This window comes from Ornithodoros turicata, chromosome 6 (assembly GCF_037126465.1).
Source record: "Ornithodoros turicata isolate Travis chromosome 6, ASM3712646v1, whole genome shotgun sequence".
Lineage (NCBI taxonomy): Eukaryota > Metazoa > Arthropoda > Arachnida > Ixodida > Argasidae > Ornithodoros > Ornithodoros turicata.
Genome location: NC_088206.1, coordinates 61,203,391 through 61,224,685, shown reverse-complemented (window position 1 = coordinate 61,224,685; position 21,295 = coordinate 61,203,391). Strand labels below are relative to the sequence as shown.

The window sequence follows — 21,295 nt, the reverse complement described above, 5'->3', positions numbered from 1 at the left end:
CTTCTATTCGTGCCCGTACTCAGCCTTGCACTATTTTTTTTTTGGGGGGGGGATATGTTTATTGAAAAAAAAAAAAAGAAAGGGAGGAAAGGTTAGTCAGGCGTAGGTCGACTTGCTATTCCTTCAAGAAAAAAAGAAAAGAACGAAAGAAAGATCAAACACACACACACTTTGACAAAAGGGGCCTCAGAGGCTGGTCGAGAGGCCGGTGGCACGAAGAAAGCTCAAGAGGGTAGTCGTAACCGACCCCTGGTTGTGCAGGACCGGGCGGAGCAGGGTGGCCAAAGTGACGTTTGGGTAGCCAAGTTGTCGCAAGTGGCGTTGGAGGATGAGTCTTTGTGAGAGGTACCGGATGCAGAATATAGGAGGCAGTGCTCAATGTCGGCTTCCACACAACAAGTTGTGCCATTGGGGGAGTTCGTCTGGCGCATTTTATACAGGAGTGAGGGTGCCCGTGCAACATTCATTCGAAGACGATGGAGGAGTGACTCTTCAGCTCTATTGCAACGGCAGGCAATAGTAAAGTCCTGCAGTGGGTCAATGAGACGTACGAAATGATGATATGAGGTACAGTCCGCTCGGAACTGCCGGGTTCGGACACAGCTCACCGGCTGCACAATTGAGTTTGTGCACCTGCTGGCCTGAATCGGTATGTTATAGCCACCAAGGGGCGGGAGCTGGTGTAAGGTCGATTATATAGAGAACTACGAGGGTAGCTCTCGTTCTTAATTGGAAGTAACGCATAAACAGACAAAACCCCAAGAACGATAAGGGCATGGTAAGTCCTAAAAATTCCGTCACTATAAAGTGAAAAATTATCTCATTACCTTTTTTTTTCTCTTGACAGTGGTCTCAAAGCTGAAGCCATCGCGACCGTTCCTAATATAGGAAGTCGTAGCAATTCTTTATTCCGCAGAATCGTCCACATCTTCATAGCGAGTCATCGTCATCGTCATATCGTCACATCGTCAAAGCGCAGTGCGAGCACACAATTTGTAGAAGCACAACGCGATATTCGCTGGGTTTGTTCAGGTCATACTCAACTTTCATACCTGAAGAAGACAGAGCTGCACATGGCTGGCCCATAGTTCAAAAGGTTAAAGGCGCCTGATCGTTGGTGGTAGCCAAGGTCGCGCTGGAGACTGGGAAACGGTGGGTTCGAGTCCTACCACCAGGTGTGCTGCCTGAGGTTTTCCCTGGGTTTTCCGGCAGACTTTCCAGACGAATGTCGGCACAGTTTCCCCTGAAGCCGTCCCAGGACGCATACTAAACCCTCCCCTGTCCCCCATTCTTTCCTGCTGTAATCTCTCGATCAGTCCACGTCTGTACGCCGCTCATAGCCACAGTTGCTGCGCGGCGTTAACACGATATCACAAAAACATCGCCCTGGCAGGGCCGATCGTGTGACTCGTGACAGGGTCGTGACGGAAAACAGCGCTGCTGAAGCCGGTATACGCAGCCCGCGAGCTCAGATGCAAGACACAAATGAGAGAGACACAGGGAACTGCCGACGTCACCCGAGGAGATCGATGACGTAAGTGTTTTTGTAAATTATTTTTGTAAATAAATTTTAGATTCGATGAGAAATGTGCGAGGAGCAGTGCCCGTTTATTGACTGAGCCGATACAGGATAAATGATAAGATTTGGTCCGTGGTCGAAGGAAATATTTCGTTCGGATGTGCTTTTCTTAGACCCAGGTCTCTCGTTACCAGTTGTCAGATCGCGCGGTTACACGCCTAGGGTTGTTGCGTACCCTGATACGTCCTTCAAGGGGTGTCTTCAGCGGGGACATCTTCTCAATGTACGGAATATACACCTCACTATCCACCGCGCCTGAAACCCAGAGACATTCGTCAGACATCTACAGTACATGTCCTAAGACGATCAAACACAGGAAAGGCAATAACAAAAGTGCAAAGTATTCAATTGAACGTCAACAGCATAAGTATTGTAAGGACCGAAACACGGAATGTTATCAGATTGATAATATAACAAATAACACTGTATTTATTTATTTATTTGCAATACTGTTAGCCCGTAATGACCATTACAGGGAGGGGGGAGTTATAGTCATACCACACTCTGACACAATATTAATTCAGCTATTTAGGACGCGGCCGTCTAAGGCGTGCGTAAGGACAATACAATATAGTTATACAATATCAATGGCAAAGGTCATCCCAACGGACTCAAACGATTCATAAAGGTGGCAACATCCTCCGAATCCACAATATACTGCGTCTGCTTATTCCACGCGTCAACAGCATCCGAAAATATAATAAGAACAACAACAACAACAAATACCAGATGAAATGATGATGAACGAGGTAACTTGCCACCTATTTTGTGTCTCACGGGAAGCCGGCATTTCGGTGCAAGGACATCTTGGAGCACGGATATTTCCAACCAAGCTGAGCAACCAAGCAGAGAATGCATCGGCTGAAGCTATAGGGTACCAGGGGTTCTTCCACATCTATTTCGCCGAAAAGAAACAACACCAAAATCACCGTGCTCCAAGATGTCTGTGGGTTGAAACGTCGTAGACCCGTGGCTTATTAACCCTAGAGTCCAATTACCCCATGGTCCGTATTTGATACGAAGCGGACGATCTCGTTGCTATCTGCTTTGTCGCATGCACAGACAGCTGCGAATTTCGTTGCTCAATTTTTCGCGATGCATTATCCCCGCGGTGTATTTCTGGTTCTCCACGTTAGAGGGACGCAGAAAACAAGACTGAGGAAAATTTATATATATATCTACCGGATATCGAACATTCCTGCAAATTTTACAATATACGCATTTTGGACTAAAAGTTTGCAATTTGCAGCCCACGACTTTTGTGTAATTTTTTTGGCGTTAACTGTCAGAAAAACGACACGCAATTCTTCTGTGGGAATTCTTCTATTTTACATGGAAGCGTTTCCTGCTTTTCAGGTGAGTCTGCACTTACTATCTTGATTGATGACTGTCTGCCATCTGGCAAGGACGACCCACACGCCAAAAAAGGCATACGCTATCCTGTTTTCTCCATGTGTAAAACTAGTCGAATAAGGTTATTGTTATTATTTTAGAATTTGATGTCATGCAGTGACATGTTACACAGATGAGGCTGTAATAATTGTTTCTGAATATCAAAATGTCACTTGTGAAACATACAAATTGGCATCCTCCCTCAGCTTTGCCATGAACGACCTTTAGCTTCTTTGCTGGATTGTCTGTGCCTCGCTCGCGGAAGTTGAGTTGCTGAAATTTTGAACTTGAGGGGCGTCTTTAATACACCCTTTTTGTTCCTGGGTTGCTCAGGCATTCTTCGAGCGTCGTAACTTTTAAAGGCGCCCTTCAAATCAAAATCAAATCAAAATCCCCCGCTGGCACCACTAAAGTGCACGTGGGAAGGACGCCACCCCTTCCTGAGGCGAAGCATACACTTGGGCTAACGTTATCTTAAACTAAACACAGTTCCGCCAGTGTTGATCCTGCAGCTCTGTTTTCGTAAAGTAGGCTTCACCTCATGCCATGGAGCACCAGGTAAAGCCTACCTCCAGGGTGGTGTCGTCCATATTCCAGGAATATTCGGGAAACCGAATATTGGATACGCGATTCGCGACGAACTATAAAATGCCGTGTGGAACGTATTGTTCCTTGTTCTTTGCTGATACCTAAATGAAACGGCTGAAAGCTTACAATGTGACTGTGCAGTTTGGTACTCAATACGTAATAGTGCACTGCTAATAAGCTGACATTTTTAACACATCAATCTTCATCTTCAATTCAGTGTATGGAATGGAGCCCAGAATCATTATCAAATATGATCAACCGATCAACGGGCCCTTTAACTCATACGACACACGGACTTTTATTACGCTAAACTGCCTTTATCTGTTCGTGCTTTCAACATCAGGGCTCTAAAACGACTTGAAACGGTCATCAATTCATCAAAAACAACACGAATTGCCCAACAAACGTCGTCGGCATTGCGTGCTCCGATGATTTGATTTCATTTGAAGCATGCACATGATTGTAAGTACCAATAAAGTCATGAGATGGAGCGAAAGCGAAAGGATAGAAAATTCCCATTAAAAAAAGACGCAAACGCTTCTTGATGAGGTGAATAGCCGTCTCCTTCGTTAAATTAAACAAAAAAAAAAATTGATTGCTTACCTATCGTCTCTTTTTTGACATCTTTAGGGAAGATAAAACCGTCACCGCCATTCGCGATGTAGGAAGTAGTTGCAATCCTGTAGGAGGCGTCGTCTTTCACAACTTCATATAGCGAGGGACTGTGCAGTTCGTGCACAGGATTTGTAGTCTCACAACGCGCTCGTAGCTTGGCTTTGCGAAGTCTATCACCATTTTCATTCCTGCAGATGATAAGATACGCTACAAGAGATGCGTGGCAGATCACAACGGAAAGCACAACGTGGTCGAAAGACAGGTAGTGTGGTGGAAGTGGTCTGCAGCCTGCCTAGGCTGGCTGGCGGTACGTTAAAACGGGACTCCGCAACAAAATCGCCGCAAAGGTTGTGGCATATCCGTAAGCTTTGAGATGTCAGGAACCTGTGTATGAAATATCGCGTTCCAAAGCTGCGCAGATTTTATTCAAACGAATTTATTACGCAACGCGCGCTTCGCCTCTGTGAAACGAGAGGGCACTGACAACAACACACTGCTGACATCATCCGGCAAGGGAGAATGCAGGCTTCCTTGCGCAGACGACAATGCCGGGTGACGTCGCGGAATCATACTCCGGACGAACCGCCGTAGCATGGAGTTCTGTTTTCTGCTCTTCGCATTTCGGTTTCGGTTTGGTATTGTCATCATTTACGTATTAATTGCTCGCGCAAAATGAATTCGGTATCGAGGAGGTGGTTCGTGTTCCACGTCTAATTTTTTTCGAATCGTTGCGAAGTTTCCCTTTAACGGCAGCTGTTCTGATGGTAGAAAAAAATGCTCCTATTTCGGATGTACGAATTCCGTAATCGACGCCCATTTTGCAACGTTTTCAAAAGGATCGTTGCACGGCAGCTCACTTAGTAGGCATCAGTCGTCATCGTTATTCGCCTCGAGATCGAACTGTAGGTGGCGCTGCGGCGTAGCTCTAGTGGGGATACGGCACGATCCGGCGCGACAGGCGCAGGCTTTTCTACGCGGGTTTCGCCGTGTTCCTGGATGAAATGCCGCTGTCAGTGCCTCACATATTGCGGATGTGTTGAAATGCGCTGCTTAGAACGCTCAAAAGGTGTGAAACTTGACAAAAATTCTGCACTGCTAAACGTATAAGAAGTCGCGAAGTTCTGAAAAGAAAATCTCCTGCGTGCTTTCGAAGGGAAACACCGCCAAGTCATTCCTTTGTTGCAAGCCAGATTTGGTTTTGGTCTTTTGCTGTTCTCACTCGAATATTTGTTCGTCACCTATATAGCTGTCTTTCCCTCTTCCTTTTTATCTTCGATTGACAAGAATTTAACAAAATAAAAACTACTCAAAATTCCTGTCTACACTGGTGTTGGCAATCCAAATGTACAAGTGTGCAACACCGCATCAGGACAGAATAGTCCAATAGCTACTGAAGCCCTTCGCTCTAATTTTTGTGTCGTATAACAGCGGTGGTTTCACGTCGTGCGAGTCGGAGAGAGGTTCGAGATTTGATTCGTCTCCCGTGCAGGCATTCGTTAAAAGGTGCGAAAGTATGTTACGAGGCGATCGCACCTGTGTGGATGGTGTTGACTTTGTGTGGGATGCTACCGGTTATGTAATAACTACATACAAAATAAGTTTTTGGTTCCAGTGGCAGGTATATATCAATATATCGTATGTGAAAGACAAAAGTCAAGCCTGTCATGCAGTCAGATGAAATGCGATGAAAGTTTGAAACTCACACATTTAAAAACACCGATGTCATACATATATTCTTCGCATTCCATATATTCATACATTCGATACAACTTGTGTTTAGCGCGCGTAGAATATCATAACTGGGCATTAAGAAGTAAGATCGAACTGCTAGCACAGAAACCATTCTATAAATAAGTGAGACATCGTTATACTTATGAGAAAAAAACCTGTTACAACATTGAACATTGACCTGCCTGTATATTTTGTTTGACACAGAGAACCGCAGTGACAAAAATGACAAAGGCCGACTGGAATCCCCATACTGGAACATATGCACGTTCTGTAGTTTTCTTCCCTGCTACGCACGCTTGTGTTGGGAAGTAGACAAGTTCAAAAAGTTCTCCACGAAGTCATTTTCACTCATTTTGAAGCGATTTGGAAAACTCAAATGTTCAGAAACTGAGCCTTCCAAGCACGTTTTCGGCCACGATGACCACAGCGCAAGCACCGGCTCAAGCAGCGCATCCCCACTAAGGGAAGTTCACGGAGCAGCCGCACTGTGGCGACACTGTTCGATCTCGAGGCGATTCCTTACAGGTCATATCGACGTTCTCGACATTAAGTAATACACAAAGCTTAGACTATTTTGTCATGCGGATTCAACCAGTTAAGTATGTCTTAGAAAGTATTGTGCCCTGCAAGACGTACATATTTAATCTTTGCCTAAATGTTAGTGTGTTTGTAGTGGACGACGATGACTAGGCTCGCGCCACGCCCCCGCTTTCCATCGGTGGCTCATGCCACGAAATAAATCAGTTTCCTTCCGGCATTCGTTGTGGTAGCTTGCGTTCTTTTGGCTCCCACAATTCTGGTGACCCGAACGTAGCTTCGCCCTTCAACAATGCACTCTGGAGACGAGCCTTCCCCACAGACCCCGGCTACAACCCCTCTTCAACCGGGCGTGGCTCATGTCGGCATACGCTTACCACCGTTTTGGTCTCGCAGCCCGTTCATCTGGTTCCAGCAAGTCGAGGCACAATTTCTCCTTGCTGGTATAACATCCCAGATAACCAGGTACCGTCATCTCCTCGCCTCCCTTCCCCCCGAGATCGCCATGGATGTCGCCGACATCATTGCCAACCCTCCGGCGCAGAATCCCTACGACCATCTGAAGAGCTCAATCCTCCAGCGCACCACCATTTCTGAGCGAACGCGCCTCCAACAGCTTTTGCACTCCGAAGAACTGGGGGACCGAAGACCCTCCCAGCTACTCCGCGCCATGCAAGTCCTATTGGCCGACAGAGCTGCTTCTCTTGACGACGATCTGCTTCGCGAACTGTTTCTGTCGAGGCTCCCATCCTCAGTGCAAATGGTCCTCGCTACGGCCACTGCCTTACCTCTGGCCCAGCTCGCACAACTGGCTGACAAGGTGACGGAAGTAGCAAGCCCGAGCACTCCCATTGCAGCCGTTTCCGAGTCCTGTCGCCTTCCCAACCCCCGCTGCCAGCCACCGGTTTCAGCGGCCCCGTCTACATTCGCTGAGGAGCTTTCGTCTATGCGCGCGGACATTAGCCGCCTCTCCGACACAGTCGCCGCACTCCAGTTCCGTGACAACCGCAGCCGCTCCCCAAGTCGTTCTGGCAGATTCCGAAGATTTCGCCGTTCCCCACGGCGTTACTCCCACCGCAGCGTTTCTCCAGATGATAACCAGAACCCACCACCCTGCTGGTACCACGAACGCTTCGGTCAGGCCGCCATGCGATGCACGCATCCATGTGGTTGGTCGGGAAACGCCCCCGGGAACCGATGACGGCGACCACCGCTTTCCCTTCTCCCGCCACAAGTCGCCTTTTCTTTGTTGTGGACCGCTCCAGCAAGACTCGTTTCCTCGTGGACACTGGAGCTGCCGTCAGCGTTCTACCTGCCTCATCGAGCGACCGGCGCGGAAACGCAATCTATCACCTTATGGCTGTGAACAACAGCGCCATACCAGTCTACCATGAGAAGCTGCTCACCCTTAATCTTGGCCTGCGAAAAGTGTTTCCTTGGGTGTTTCGCGTTGCCGCCGTCTCTCACGCTATACTCGGAGCAGACTTTTTGCACCATTTCGCACTCTCCGTAGATGTCTCACGGCGCCTTCTGGTCGATACTCAGACCAGGCTATCGGCCCACGCAATCCCTGCCGCTCCCCACCTTGCTGCTGGCGTCAGTGGAACTTCCCTTCCACCAACTTCGTTACCAATCTCGGAGCTCCTGCGCCAGTTCCCCACACTCACACAACCTCCTGACTGGACGAAATCGGTCAAGCACGATGTTGTTCACTTCATCGAAACCACGGGCCCACCGGTTTTCTCCCGTTCTCGCCAGCTATCACCCGAGAAACTGAAGATAGCCAAAGCGGAGTTCCAGCACATGTTGGACATCGGTATCGCCCGTCCATCCTCCGCCAGTTGGTCTTCAGCACTCCACATGGTGCCTAAAAAGACGGGAGACTGGAGGCCGTGCGGAGACTACCGCGCCCTCAACCTAGTCACAAAGCCCGACCGCTACCCATTACCTAGGCTCCAAGATTTTACCGCTAACCTGCACGGCATGAAGATGTTCTCGAAAATCGACCTAACTAAAGCCTATCATCAAATCCCTGTAGCGCCATGTGACATCCCGAAGACTGCAATCACCACCCCATTTGGGCTCTTTGAATTCATTCGCATGCCTTTTGGGCTCCGGAATGCGGCACAGACTTTCCAGCGCTTCATCGACACCGTCACTCGGGGCTTGCCCTTCGTCTTTGCATATATTGATGACATCCTTGTCGCAAGCGAGAGCCTTCAACAGCACCTCGAACATCTTCAGCTCCTCTTCTCTCGCCTTGCCGACCATGGAATCGTCATCAATATTGCGAAATGCGAATTCGGAGCGCAGTCGCTGGAATTTCTTGGCCATCACGTGTCCTCGGAGGGTATCGCACCGCTCCCGCAAAAAGTCGCTGCCATCGTGAACTTCCCACAGCCCCAGTCTGTTCGCCAGTTGCGCCGTTTTTTAGGCCTCGTCAATTTTTACCGACGGTTTCTACCCCACTGTGCCCACACTCTACGTCCGCTCGAAGAGCTCCTGCACCAATCTGAAACATCACGTCGACGCAGCAACCAACATGTCACCGGCTCCGGTCCTGCCAGTCGCGCATATTCCCTGGTTTGGTCGGATGCCGCTTCCGACGCCTTCAGTGCTATCAAGTCGCTCCTTTCTTCCGCCACTCTGTTGCACCACCCGAGCCCAAATGCACCAACCGTTCTGATGGTCGATGCCTCCTCTACCGCAGTCGGAGCAGTGCTGCAGCAGAAGTCCAGTGACACTTGGCATCCTCTGGCGTTCTTTTCCAAGGCACTCAAGCCAACGGAAGCCCGCTATAGCACCTTTGGCCGAGAACTCCTTGCTGCGTACCTCTCCGTCAAGCATTTCCGCTACTTTTTGGACGGCAGAGAATTCACCATACTCACCGATCACAAGCCCTTGACATACGCTTTTCGCTCGGCCAGCAGCAAGTACTCCCCTCGTGAGATTCGGCATTTAGCTTTCCTGGCAGAATTCACTACCCGCGTTGAGCATGTCTCCGCATCGGCGAACTGCCCTGCCGACGCCCTTAGCCGCATTGCTGCAGTCGAACCCCTCTCTCCTGAAGCTCTAGCGCGTGCTCAGCTTAGCGATCCTGACCTTGAAGCCTTACGCCGATCGTCCACTTCCCTTCATCTTGAAGACCTTCCCGTTCCCGGTTCAGACCTCCGCCTTTGCTGTGACACAACCACAGTTCCTTCCAGGCCCTATGTCCCTCAGCCTTACCGTCGGTCAGTTTTTGACCTTCATCACGGACTCTCGCACCCAGGAGTACGAGGCACACAACGCCTTATTGGGTCCCGCTTCATATGGCCCAAGATGAACGCTGATATTCGCGCCTGGGTTGGTTCCTGTTCCTCCTGCCAGCGTTCCAAGATCTCCCGCCATACGTCCGCCCCGCTTGGCCGCTTTGCTCTCCCTGACGCACGTTTCGATCATGTCCACCTTGACCTTGTAGGCCCATTACCGCCATCTTCCGGCCACCGGTACATTTTGACAGCCGTCGACCGTTTTACCCGCTGGCCGGAAGCCGTACCCATCCCTGATTCAACAGCACCCACCGTGGCAGACGCCATCTTCTCCACCTGGGTCGTACGGTTTGGAGTGCCCTCACGTGTCACCACTGACCGGGGTCCTCAATTTGAGGCCAGACTTTTCGCCGCCTTTCTGGACCTCTTGGGAACGACACGCATTCGCACAACATCATACCATCCCTCATCAAACGGCCTGGTAGAAAGGTTCCATCGACAGCTGAAAGCCGCCCTCATGGCGCACGAAAATCCGACCCGCTGGGCATCACTGCTTCCCGTCGTCCTGCTCGGCATTCGTACCACCCTGAAGACTGACATCGGTTGTAGCTCTGCCGAGCTTGTCTATGGTACTGCGCTACGGCTCCCAACCGATTTCTTCTGCCACTCCGAACCCTCTACCATCAGCCACAGCTCCTACCTAGAAAACCTCCAGCGTATTTTTCACGACGTTCGGCCCACTCCCACCCGTGCGAGTCCATCCCGACAGCCGTTTGTACCGCAGCTCCTTTCAACAGCGTCCCACGTCTTCCTCCGGCGGGACGCCGTTCGAAGGCCCCTTCAACAGCCATATTCTGGCCCTCACCCCGTCTTACAGCGAGCCGACAAGTTTTTCAAGATCAGCGTCAACGGGAAGCCGGACTCTGTAAGCGTGGACAGGCTGAAGCCCGCCTTCACCGAACCACCGCTGCCCTCATTTCCCCTCTCTGCCCTTGCGCCGTCCCCTTTGCCGGCCCATCATGCCCCCGACTCGTCCACCGCCCCGAAGAAGCGAGTCTCCTGGGCCGATCGCTCCTCACGGAGTCTGGCGGGGGGGCCCTGTAGTGGACGACGATGACTAGGCTCGCGCCACGCCCCCGCTTTCCATCGGTGGCTCATGCCACGAAATAAATCAGTTTCCTTCCGGCATTCGTTGTGGTAGCTTGCGTTCTTTTGGCTCCCACATGTTCCCTGAAAAGATGCAGATAGCTAGGGTTCAGTTATACACAAAGGCGGAAATTTGTATCAATTGTCAAATTATCGCCCAATTTCCATACTTCCGGTGTTTTCAAAAGCATTAGAAAAAGTGATATACAATAGGGGTCTTATCATTCTTCGAACAGCATTCATTTATTGCAAATTCGAAATATGCGTTTCGCAAACATAGGTCCACTGAACTTGCTTTATTGAAACAAAAGGAAATAATTCTCAATAATTTTGAAAACCGGAAACTTACCGGGTATTCGTGGATTTTACAAAGGCTTTTGAATCGATGATTCATGCTATTCTAAAAAAAAACTGATTACATTATGGTGTGCCTGCTGTTCTTATCAGCTCGTATCTCGAAAACCGTAAACAGTGTGTGGTGATAAATAATATTTGTTCCTCGGTGAAAGATATCAAGTGTGGTGTGCCCAAAGGTAGCATATTGGGACCATTACTGTTTATTATGTATATTAATGCCATTGTTAGTTTAGGTCCAGAAACCGAATTTGTTATGTATGCTGATGATACCAGATTGTTTTTTTTACTGGTATTGCTGGTACGGAATTGGTGACAAAGGCGAACATTGTTTTGCGGAAATTTTTCATGTGGTCTATTAACAATAAGTTAAAAATCAATGTACCCAAAACTAAAGGTGTTTTATTCCAACCAAAAAACAAAAATGTAAATCTATGTTCAGATATCTATCTGGGGTATGAAAAGCTGGAGATTGTTGATACGGTTAAATCATTGGGTGTGTATTTTTCCGCCACAATGAATTGGGAGTAACCATATTCACTCTGTACCGTCAAAAATATCAACTGCAATGGGAATGATCTACAGGAACAAGGACAACTTACCAGTTAAAGTTATGTTTACACTCTATTATGCTCTGATACTGTCTCACATAAATTATTGTTTCCTTGTGTGGGGTACAGCCGCAAAGAGTGCTTTTGATGATATTCTTGTAATTCAAAAAAAAGTTCCTCCGTCTCGTGGAAGGTTTGCCATATAATTATACAACTTCAGGAGTGTTTAATACGTATAATATTATCTCCATTCATCATATGTACCAATATAAGCTATCATTGACCTATAGAAAAGCGACTCATGAAAATAACACACTCTTCTTTGAGAAAGCCAATCTGTCACGACTTGATTACACATATTTTCATCGCCACCCGCTAACTTGGACTATACCAAAACGTAGAACAACATATGGTGAACAAATACTCCAATATACATTCTCTACTTTGCTGAATAATGTTGACATAGACCTACTGAGGTCCTCCAAAAGAATAGTTCGCCAATACTTCTCCAGTTAAAGCTAAAATTGTTTGATGTGTATTTCGAAAAATAATTTTGTCGTTATCATCGTATGAGCTGTCTGTGCCACTGCTGGTATGGGAGCAGATGCCTCGTCAAGTCACGAACAGTGACTTATTGTGTCTGCTTCCAATCACTTATGTGATCCAATAAATATATTATTATTATTATTGTTATTATTATTATATGCCGCGCTTTGCAGGTACCTGTGGACTCTCTTGTTGACGGCCGCCTTTACTCTCAAAGAAAGAGTTGAGAAAAGGAAATCGGCAGTCGTACGGACGCAAAACGTGTCCCACCACTATTCAGCCCATTGCGCTCGGATTGGCTGGTAGTGGTAGGGATTCAGAGTGGGAAAAGCATGTATCTTCCTAAAACTCCCTATTCTATTCTCCTCTATTGTTCTTAGTACGACCCAGCATGCTACGGTTATTAGATAAAGGAATTAAGCTTTAAAGAGAGCTGAAGCTGTGTCGGCAACAACAACATTCAGAACTTACATAAACACGCTACCTGTAGAGGCGCTCGCGTCGTCCTGAAGATGGCGGAGAAGAGAATGATTGCCGATGAATAAATTAGAATAAATACACCTGCTTCACGCCTTCTTCCACGAGACACGCTTCAAACATTTTACAAGTAACATAACTCGCGCATAACTCACGCGTGGTTTCCCGCTGTGTTCGTTGTTTTCGTTCACGCCGCTCCTGTGATAGTATCTTTTTCCCCCTTCCCCTTCTCGACATTGAATATTCTGCTCTGCAGTAGTTTTGCACTGCGGAATTGAGCAGTGCTGTTGCTGTTTGAGTTCTGTAAGCCGAGAAACTCCATCGCACACGAAGGGAAGTTGCGACAGTTTCGGGTCAGCGCGAAATATATTTTTCGTCTGCTATTACTATCATTCATTGAGTGCTTCTGCTGGGGTCCGCCAGGTGGTGAGCAGCCAGTTGGAGAATGCACTTCGCAAAACGTACATAGGAGTCATATCGTGTCCTCTACAGGCTCCTTTTCTAATATGGTGACGTGATGAACAAAAAAATGTAAAGAAAAGGTAGGAAAAAAGATGGGCTGAGGCTCAGACTCTTCTCTGTTCAACATGTATTAACAAATGTTCAATAGCACATCCTATGAGATATCACTTAATAGATAATAATAACACGAAACCCACCTGACGCCTGCAAGAATTCGCCTCTTGGGGTCACTGCGTACGGTGAAGTTGCGGACACCGTGTTACATAAACGGAGATGCGATCCGTTCATTATGAGGACGACAAGGGTGTTTTCGTAGGGGAGGGATCTCATAATGTCGAACATAGTTAAATTGTCTGAAAAGAAGAAATTAGATGCTATCGTAGACGAACATTGTAACTCAAGCCAGACCATATGATAACTAAGACGGAAAATTACTTCTGAGGACTCAGCTGCCGTTGAAGATGGCGTTGAAGACATTGATCGGTTGAGTAACGACTTTTGTCGGTCTCATGCATCGACACAACGGTGTTCGTGATCATCTTTTTTATTCCGTGGATATACTTTGATGCCAAAAGCAGAGTCGCTATCCTTCGTTATCAGTTGACATTTCCGTTTCCCGCTTTGTTGTTTCGTTATACATGTACTCGTTTTGAATATTAGTTGCGTTTTAGCATTTTGTTGCAATTAAAGCATTTGGTTGCGTTTTAGTAAAAAATTATCCCGTTTGTCGTCTCGACATCATCATCTATCCGTGTATCCCCCGTCTCCAAAGATGGTTCAAAAATCAACGTACCACTTTTGGGAAGTGATGATTTGGCAAATCCCGAGTTGACGACAGTGGCTGCCACATTGGACCACCTGTTCTCCGGTGACTTCTCGTCGGCGTAGTGAGCGAGGAAGGCGTCGGTGACCATGTTCATCATGTTGCATTCTTCAAGGCGGCATGTCTTATTGTCGGCGACGAGCACGACTTTGGATCTGCCAATTGGACGTCGGCCAGCTTCGTTCACCCTTTCCCGGTACTTATCCAAAACTTTTTTCATGTCTTCGTCTACAAAAATGAAAAACAGGGGGTGGTTCTGGGTGTACCTCGAAATGAAGTGATCGAAATCGCCGTTGCAAAATAGACTATAGTGTAAATAAATATCATCTGACTATAAAATGCACAGTCGCGCGCGGGAAACTGCCAACAGCGAACTTAGACTAACATGGACATAAAGATGCAAACACCAAACTTGGACTATAACCTAATAAAAAAAACTAACAAATGTGCTGTTTCGTCGTGTCCACCCTGCTAAGCCTAACGGCCGCTAAAATGTGGCTATCGTATACGCTAAAACGACTTGGACAGACATCGAAAACCCACGAATTCGAGTGATTCCATAGTGGTGTCGTGTTTTTAAACACGGCATATCATCTTACGAAGCAATGTAGCATTCTCCTTGAATCATGATTAAAAGCGTTAAAACCCCAGTTCCTGGGAGCTAAAAAGGCAGACACAGACACATTGCACTGACTGGCGAACCAAGAACTTTATTATCTTGCAATCCCCTTAGACCTGATCTTCTCGTATTCAGCTCCGCCTTCCGCCGCCAGCCCGGAACTGGGGTTTTAACGCTTTTAATCATGATTCTAGAAAACCGAACAGCCCAATTTTAACCCTTTTTGATTCTCCTTGATTTTCCTTGTTTCGGGAGATCGGGGATTTCGAGATCGGGGATGTCGGAACCGGGAATATCGCGGACCTAAACTCGTCTGCTTCCACACAAATCACACTCGTGCATCCAACGGACTGGAAGCAGCACGGATTTCTGGCGCTGTTGGATCTCCATGTAGCGAAGTAACTCGGGAAACAATTTATGTTTTACGTTATGTACATTTTTAGGCCCATGTAGATTGCGACGTGAAGGCGAATTACTCTGACGCATTCCCAGAAAAGTTGATGGATTATGTTTGATGTTTTTATATGGTGAACGCCACATGCGTTTCAAGTCACCTTTTGTGTTAATTGATGCTCCCGGGATAGATACTACACTCGCAACTTGGATGCGAGCGTTTGTTCGTGCCTGTCATGACTTCTTTGTTATGAGACCCACTGCTACATGGCCTTCAGAAGAAGGCTTGTAGTGCTGATAAATAAATAAATAATACGCTAGGCACGTTTATGGAAAGTTTGCCAGCAAACATCACGTGACCAATTCCCTTTTACCAGACAAATGGGTGTAGTTATATATATTTCTGTACAATAAAATTTTGTCGAATAATAAAAAATACAAACACCCTTTTGGCTGCAGTTCTGTCCTTCACAGGTGATGGTGATGTGATAAAGAAAAAAAAAATGAGGATGGGGGGGGGGGGGGTGTCTTTCATAGGGCTAACTTTCATCCACGTATCGTTCCTTTATGTTTAAGTTAGTAGTATTCAGTCATGCCGAGGGGGGGAGCGGGGATGAGAAACTGCAACATTGCCGCCAGGGCAGCTACACAGTCGTTCGCGTATTTTTCCCCGCGCGGCGCGTGTGCGGAGGGATGTCCGCGCGCTTATAACATGCAGAGACATGCAAAGAAGGGTCATACACAAAAAGCACATGTTAAAAAAAATAAAAAAAGCACATTATTAAAGCCAATTGTGCTGGGAATTGTGCCAATTGTGATGCTGGGTGGAGGCTCTTACAGGTGGGCAGAGCGTGGCCGGACGGCTGCGTGCGCGCTTACCCGCTCACATTTTTCATCCTGGGCCAACTTATTTCGTCATTTTTCAATCTGTGCCGACTTCAATCGCAATTTTTTTCCCGCTACAACAGGTGTGCAGTGGGAAGTTTACATGCAAAGGATAGCCATACACAAAAGTACAAGTGAAAATATATTTATTAAAGTCATTAGTGTGGGGAATTATGTTATGACTCTATGTGAAGGAGAAAAACTTAACCAAAAATCTGATGCAATAGCATTGAAGGGGTATCACAATTTTTTATTAGTGATAATCACGCAAGTTTTCAATTAAGCAGAAGGAGTAGCACATTTTAATCAAAGAAGTTATTTTTAATCAATATGATTACAATCAAAATTAAGTTTTATTATAAAAAGTGTAACATTATTATACGTGACCACCATAGTGGAGCTTTAATTACAAGTGCCCATAGATGTATGTAGTTAATTGTGGACAACAGAGAACCTGGAAGACCATGGGACACAAATGACACGAACACAAGACGAAATAAAATCTATAACACTACATTTAACCAAAGAAGATATTCTTAATCAAAACAACAGAGGAGGAGAATAATCTATCATTTTAACTATCATAAAATCATCCTCGTGACTTAATCTAGTCGAACCCCATACAATTTTCATTCTAAGAGACACTACAAACTTTACTTTGTTTTATGAATCCAACACAGAAAATATATTAAAAAATGAACTTCACCGCATAGCGCGCTCCTAGCCAACAACTAGCTCTAATAATATCTGTCCTGATTTGTTGAAGACGGGAGGCGTACGCCTGTTTTGTGACAGTTATGAACATTTTCGAGCGCAATAGGGAAGATAAGTTGATTATTCCAACATTACACAACTTTTAGTTAATTAGTTTCTTATTAAGTAAACAGCATAGACATACGGAAATAATGAGAAACAAAACGATCAACAGCTAGCATTAATAGAGAGCCAAAACAATGCACAATCCAACGTGTAAATAACAGACAGGAAAATATTATTGAAACAAGATCAACAGCTAATAGAGAGCCAAAATCCAACACGTAAACAAGACGTACACAAAGGATAAATAGTTGAAGAACAATCTATCAAAACGAGAAACATGCACGCACTTAACACTGAATAGCAGAGAAACACTCTAAACGGTGCATCTGCCAACGTGTAAACAACAGACACATGCAGGAAAATAATTGAAAAAGAATCTACCAAAATGAGAAACATGCACGGATGAATAGCAGAGAAACACTTTGAACGGAACACCATCCAACGTGTAAACAACAGACAGGAAAATATTATTGAAACAAGATCAACAGCTAATAGAGACCCAAAATTCAATACGTAAACAAGAGGTACACAAAGGAAAATAACTGAAAAACAATCTAAAACGATAAACATGTACGGATGAATAGCAGAGAAACGCTTTGAACGATGCATCGGCCAACATGTAAACAACACACAGGAAAATAATAGCGAAACAAACTATCAAACATTACAAATTGAAATGGAAATAATATATCTTTTGAACTATCATAAAATCAACCTTGCGACCTAACAATATAGAATTTTCATCCTACTCAGGCACTATAAACATTACCTTGACAGAGGCATCCAAACACGCAGCACAGCTATGCTTTACACTATACAACCAGACTCGAGACCGGTGGGGCCACTCTCTCCCTCTATACACCCCAAAAGCAAAGAAACCGCACATCCTTTTTCAATCTGTGGGGTGGGGAAACCCTCTCTCTTTTTCACATTCTTTCCTCCAAAAGGAAATATTCTTAGGACTGGTGTACAGAGACGAAATTTTTCATTGATCGCTAATAGACGTTGGAATTATTCGATTCTCAAGAACACAATAAGAATTCTATCAACAAACAATAGCACGCAAAAAATCTAAGAATAGACTTTTATATCAGTGCAAACTGGTTTTAGAGAAACATTATCTAAGCAAATGAGAAATATTATCGGCGCAAACAATACTCAACCAAAACGAGAAATGATGCATTTTAATGTATTTCAGATCTGACACAACTATTATGCATACATTATTCTCAACTCACAAAATACTAATCGAGTGAATATCTGAAGCAAAAGGGAAAGTCAAATTTATTCAATGATAGAAACAATACTCATTCGAAAACGAGAATCAAATTTAATTACATCGTTTTATGATAACTTTGCAATAGTAATTTCTACACGCAGAAGCCGCAAACAACTCATCTGAAATGCAAATTAATGTAAAAGTTTGCTACAGCGAAAATCAACGCACACAACTTAAAAATACTTTCCCAACTAGTAGAATATTTTTATTAATATCAATCGAGCGATCATCTGAAGCAAACTCAAAGCAGTAATTAATTTAGGGAAACACTTTCTGACCAAGCAGGGCAATGCATCACAGGAACACATCTTTTTCAAGAGCCCACTAACAAAAAAAAAAAAAAAAATGGTTACGCCCCGCAGGGAGAAGGGGGATCCCACAATGGTCGTGGTCAAAGTCATAAACTAACTCCAACAACTCAAGCTGTGAATTGAGGGTTCTTCTAGGTTTTTCTCGCTCATCACATCTTTTTTTGTAAATTGACTTCAATAATTCTCACGTCAGGTGGATATTAATAACATTCTAAACACGATAACATAATACATTTTTAATAAATAAAATTAGCACCGATTTAATTAAGTGTCGAGGCACACTACAAAACAGAACAGACAATTGCTATACATTGAAGGGATGGACGGATTTTGTACTCATTACCATAGGTCATGGGAGGACCTGATAAAAAGCTGCTTCGAAAAGGAGGAGCCTCGAAACGATTCAATTATCGCTGCATTTCAATACGTTCTAGACATGGTCGTATTCGGAGAAAGGGTGCAAATTATGGAATTCAAGATGCAAGAACTTGTATGCCGAATCTACAATAGTTATAAAAATATTTGCACGTCAACATCGGAAGGACCACTGGGATTGATGGTGGAGTTTTTTTTAGGTTTGCTAACGAAGAATTGAAATACACTAGACCAAACGTAATTGTAATCATTGCAATGGGCATTTCATTAATCAAGAAAGCAATCAGATCAAATTATCATATACAAGCAGTCTATATCGCACGATTCATTACGGATTTGTTGAAATTACACCTAACGATTGAAATGGAAAGTACATAAAAAATCTCATCACATGATATATTCCAAACTATAGCCTCTACACATTTATTTTATTCTACCAGTCAATGATATCGAATGAACAGAAGTTCAATATTGTCGTGCAAGGTCTGATGTATCATCACTTATTGAAACTCAACAAACATATCAATTGTGCGGGACCACCAGACGATTTTCATCTAATACTCTATTGTACGCCATTCAAGTATCTTCATACAAAGAAAGAATCAATACGAGACTGCGCAAGTTCATCGCAACAACGTGCAAGTTGTTGAAGCAATACAAGCACGGCGACAACACATCGCCTGCGTTAATCAACGCCGGATTCAAGCGCCCAATAATCAGAATAAACTACTTGATATGTCTTCGGAGTTCATCAATCAAGACAACAAACGGAAACTTCAGAGTTTGGAATAGGACAATTGTAATTTATCGGAATAAAGAAGCATATAACTGAAACAATAAATGTATTCTTTGTCGTCATTGTAATGTATTCTACGCATCACAATGAAAAACATTTTGCATTTAGCATGGCTACACTGAGAACAATGATCGCTAAGGAAACGAATATTCCACACTGTGTGTAAGAATTCTCATACGGAATCAGAGCTGACCATCAAATAGGTTTCACCCGACTATACTCTGTACAAGTTCAACACTCGAAGGATAGAATTGCCACGGAGAAGGGTCGGTCGTTGAAATTTAGAGCCATGATACATCAGCCTATGATTACAAAAAAGGATCACTAATCTTTTGTGAAAACTTATCATATTTCATGAATTAAATTCCACAGTGCACGTATATTTCTCAAACAGTTGCACTAGCCCAGACTAGGAAAAGAAGAAGAAAAGGCGTCTTTGACAAACAGTCCGATTGGATTGCGGAATAAATATTTTCGTCAACACAGTTGTCCGTTTATATGACTGGATAGGAAAAAGGAGCCGTCCAAGATAGGGCAAAACGGGAAATAAGGCAAGATAACTGATTGCGGCGAGATAAATCAAAGCGTTCGAGACACAGTGTCATCAACTTTTACAATTGCATTCGGGTTCAGTGCCTGCGAGATAATACGATGGAAGCCTTTGCGAAAAGCGAATCTGTTATCAAATGCCGCGATTCAAATGGAGGATTTTACAAGCATGGTGTGCAGGCGAAGTCTACATTTCTAATCACGTAATCTTCGTAACGCACGGCACACAAACGTATATCAAATAATTTCCCAGTGGCAATCAGATTTTGGGAGAAGTGGATCGCGCAACCGTCATCAGAAATGCTTAATTAATATACAATGAAGATGAGCATTATGCATAAACACAATGGAAGATATGTTATATTAATTATAATAAGCAGATCAGCACAGGTCACACATAAACGTAGATCCAATTCACAAAATATACTCGAGATTTCTCGTAGCCATATTGAAAAACTATCACATTATTTTAGTGTCATAGCATCCGGGCACTACAAATGGAAAGGCCATACTTTAATTTTATAAGTTTTTAGCTCAGAACGTTGTAAAACGCGAACTCCACGCTAAAGATCATTTTCTTCTTTAAATTCAAAACTGCACGCTATTTCTTGCATTTTTTTAAAGATATAAATTAAAAAGTTGTGCATACAGTCACACATACTATACAAGATATTTGATTGTGGCTTAAATGCTAAAATTTATCGATTCACATTCAGGAGAAGTGGTGACTACCACACATCAGTAAGAGTTTAATTAAAATTTGAACAGGTGTTGCGATTTACGATCAGTGTTGTAGAATGTGTAATTTCACAATACGCAAGCCTTAGCTCGCTCATTTTGACGAGCACTCTTTTATGATGACAGATAATTTAATCGAATGGATTGATATTTTCTATATACACTATAACATAATGCGAATTCTCTATGTTGTATATATTAAAAGTTACGAATATTTTCCAAACGAAATTTACTTGAAACTCGAAGAAAGGGTCACCCGCGTCCTCGAAGGCGTTTCGGCAACACGCCGTGCCCCGTTTCCCCAACGCCGTTACCGAAATCGAACGCGATTCTGCGCCCGACGCGTTAAGGCGGTACCACACGCGAGCATGTTGCTTTTTCCGGAAACGGGTTGAACTTGATGTTCATCGTTCGGGTCACCAAAATGACGAGACAGCAAGCTAGGTCCGTTCCAGCCAGAGGCTACGTCTGGACTGATT

General features: G+C 44.7%; 1 pseudogene; it reads right to left on the bottom strand.

Moving 5' to 3' along the window:
- Positions 1–1,587: 1,587 nt before the first annotated feature.
- LOC135398675 (protein 5NUC-like) lies at positions 1,588–14,272 on the bottom strand (annotated as a pseudogene).
- Between the last annotated feature and the right edge of the window lie 7,023 nt (positions 14,273–21,295).